This window comes from Bufo gargarizans, chromosome 2, assembly GCF_014858855.1.
Source record: "Bufo gargarizans isolate SCDJY-AF-19 chromosome 2, ASM1485885v1, whole genome shotgun sequence".
Taxonomy (NCBI): Eukaryota; Metazoa; Chordata; class Amphibia; order Anura; family Bufonidae; genus Bufo; species Bufo gargarizans.
Window position 1 is genome coordinate 290,675,916 of NC_058081.1, and position 3,968 is coordinate 290,679,883.

Genomic DNA, 3,968 nt, shown 5'->3' on the forward strand with positions numbered 1-3,968 from the left:
CCAACATTTCTAAAGAATGCTATCAGCACCTTGTTGAATCAATGCCACCTAGAATTAAGGCAGTTCTGAAGGCAAAAGGGGTCCAACACCATATTAATATGGTGTTCCCAATAATTCTTTAGGTGAGTGTATATACTCACAGCGAGGTAGACATGTATGATGCAAACGGCTGATTTGCTACGTGTCACACCAGGTACTAAGTAATCATTTGTAAAGGGATGAAATACTTATTTGCGTAACTGCATATATACATTACAGAGTGTAGGCGAGGGATACAAAAGTAATATAAGCATTGTACCTCGGGATTTTCTGTCACTGATCTCTGTGATCCAGCCAATGTGCCTCCTTTTCAAATCTGACCAATGTTTTATTCTCCAACATGTGCTGCAGAATAAAGATGCAAGCATATAATCCCAATTTTTTTTAAATACAAGTATTGAAAATAATGTCAACAACACAGTCAAAACAATTTGTGTTTGAAGGGGAAATATTAGATTTAATGTTAACGTTATGAGATCGGATTTTATTGTAATTGTATGTGTTCGGGGTCTGAGCAATCAGATATTGGCCAGCTGAGCAGAGATGTACCTGTCTAGTAAAGTGACGGTACGGTATGGGGTGTACAGCTGTTTTGCTTTCCCGTGGTGCACCCTGGGTAACGCTGAATGAACCAGAAAATACTGGGGGTCAGACAAAGGAAGCTTCTCCTGACCAACAGGACACAAACTCTAATCTATATATTGTGTGTGTGTGGTATGTAGTGTGTGGTATATAGTGTGTTGCAGGAAAATGGATGTGCAATGTGAATTTGAGAGATATTTCTTCGCTGTCCATACATACATGCTACAGACATAGTGCTGAGCTCTCACAACAATACTTAGTGCACCAATCAGTAATATGTAGTCAGATCTGATAAAATGTGAAGTTGTATGTATTGCAAATATAAATTCGCATCAATAGGGCAGCTTTTCACAATCACAAATATTTTGGAACACTCTATCTGCATATAAAGCCATTGTTCTGCAATGCATGTGAAATGTAATCAATTACAGTGCTGTAATGTAACATTACTTACAGTGATCAGTTCTTCCTCAACGTCTCGAAAATTGCCGCCCACCATCTTTTCCAGTCTCTGCAAGCTTCCTGCAGTTTGAAAAAGGTAGCAAAACTAGGCCAAGCCAGTATTGCGCATACGCAAATACGCACATATTACATGCCCGATTTTCACGATCAAGAAAATTATCTCGAATTCTCGAATATGACTAATATTCTACTGAAACTTCTCTAAACATCGCAAATTAGAATATTGCCCCTGACGCTCATCAGTACTCGTTAACGGCACGTTGCTGCGGGAGCAGCCTATCAAGAATATAGGAGTTCCAGCTTGTCGACCTGTCACAAATCAGATGTCTGACGGGCAGCTGGTGTCGCCGCTGAACGTCAGCAAGGTGAGCCATGGCCGTGTAATACCTTCTAAAATGGCCAGAGATTTTCCTGGCCTGCCACAAGAAGTCCTGGACCCCGGAGTATTAGGCAGCAAATCACTGCACGACTAAGTTCAGGACGTCTGCCATGCACGGCACGTGTGTTATTTTGCCCTCTCTCAGCGCGCTCAGCAGATTGGCACCGTTATCACACACCACTTTACCAACTGTCAAATTAAGTGAGGTTGGCCACTGATCGGCCTGTGACCACAGAGCTGAAGGCAATGCACGATCGGTGTGGCTCTTGGCTTCCAGGCACAACAGCCGCAGCACAGCATGGCAATGTTTCACTTGGGACGTCAAATAGGTTTTGGGGAGCTTGGGGGGTGCAGCGGAAGAGGCGGTAGCAGTGGAAAAGGAGGAGTCAGCTGAGGAGGAGACGGAGGATGGAGTAGGAGGAGGAGACGAAGAGGCAGGCCTGCATGCAATCCGTGGCGGTAACATCAAATCCACACGGGAGCCACGGGTTACATGCTTGATGGCACCCAGTGGGCAGTAAAAGTTATGTACCTTTCCTGCCCGTGTTTGCTAGACCACATATCTGTGGTCAGATGTATCTTGACACCGACACTGTGTACCAGAGATATATTCACTTGCCGCTGAACGTGGCCATATAGCTCTGGGATGACCTTCTGTCAGTAGTTGGCGGGCTAGCAGTTCCGACAAGCCAGCGGTCAGCCGTTGGGTAAGAGGGATATCCGGCATCATCAACTTTTTACGCTCAATATTTTGTGGAAACAGGTATATCAAACCCCTTAATCAGTATTTTGTGGAGGCAGGTATATCGCAGGCCTCAATCAGTATTTGGTGGAAGCAGGTATATCAAACCCCTTAATCAGCATTTTGTGGAAACAGGAATATTGCAGGCCTCAATCAATATTTGGCAAAAGCAGGTATATCAATCCCCTTAATCAGTATTTTGTGGAAGCAGGTATATCGCAGGCCTCAATCAAAATTTGGTGGAAGCAGGTATATCAAACCCCTTAATCAGTATTTGGTGGAAGCAGGTATATCAAACCCCTTAATCAGTATTTGGTAGAAGCAGGTATATCAAACCCCTTACTCAGTATTTTGTGGAAGCAGGAGTATCGCAGGCGTCAATCAATATTTGGTGGAAACAGGGATATCAATCCCCTTAATCAGTATTTTGTGGAAGCAGTTGTATCGAAGGTCTCAATCAATATTTGGTGGAAGCAGGTTTATCAAACCCCTTAATCAGTATTTGGTGGTAGCAAGTATATCAAACCCCTTAATCAGTATTTGGTGGAAACAGGTATATCAAACGCCTTTATGAGTATTTGGTGGAAGCAGGTATATCAAACCCCTTACTCAGTATTTTGTGTAAGCAGGTGTATCGCAGGCATCAATCAATAGTTGGTGGAAGCAGGTATATCTATCCCCTTACTCAGCATTTTGTGTAAGCAGGTATATCGCAGGGGTCAATCAGTATTTGGTGGAAGCAGGTATATCAAACCCCTTAATCAGTATTTTGTGGAAGCAGGTGTATCGCAGGCCTCAATCAATATTTGGTGGAAGCAGGTATATCAATCCCCTTAATCAGTATTTGGTGGAAGCAGGTATATCACACCCCTCAATATTTTTTTTTGCCACAACAGTTATATCACACACCCTGTTTATTTGGGGCAACAGGTTACAGGTATATTGCAGCTGTCAATCAGTATTTTGTGTAAGCAGGTATATCACACACCTCAATAATTTTTTGGGGGGGGGTTACAGGTATATCACACCTGTTGCAAATAGTTGTTCCAATAGCGCTTTTCCCTCTATATAGCTGCGGTATCGCAGCAGAACCGCACACAACTGCTGCACAATGCAAATGCACTATAATATACTTTCTATGTTAGAAAATATATTATAAGTAGGGATGAGCGAACCCGAACTGTATAGTTCGGGTTCGTACCGAATTTTGGGGTGTCCGTGACACGGACCCGAACCCGGACATTTTCGTAAAAGTCCGGGTTCGGGTTCGGTGTTCGTCGCTTTCTTGGCGCTTTTGTGACGCTTTCTTGGCGCTTTTTGAAAGGCTGCAAAGCAGCCAATCAACAAGCGTCATACTACTTGCCCCAAGAGGCCATCACAGCCATGCCTACTATTGGCATAGCTGTGATTGGCCAGAGCACCATGTGACCCAGCCTCTATTTAAGCTGGAGTCACATAGCGCCGCCCGTCACTCTGCTCTGATTAGCGTAGGGAGAGGTTGCGGCTGCGACAGTAGGGCGAGATTAGGCAGATTAACTCCTCCAAAGGACTTGATTATTGATCGATCTGCAGCTGTGGGTCATTGAGCTGCTGATACTCAATTGCTCACTGTTTTTAGGCTGCCCAGACCGTTTGTCAGTCACATTTTTCTGGGGTGATCGGCGGCCATTTTGTGTCTTGTGGTGCGCCAGCACAAGCTGCGACCAAGTGCATTTAACCCTCAATGGTGTGGTTGTTTTTTGGCTAAAGCCTACATCAGGGTGA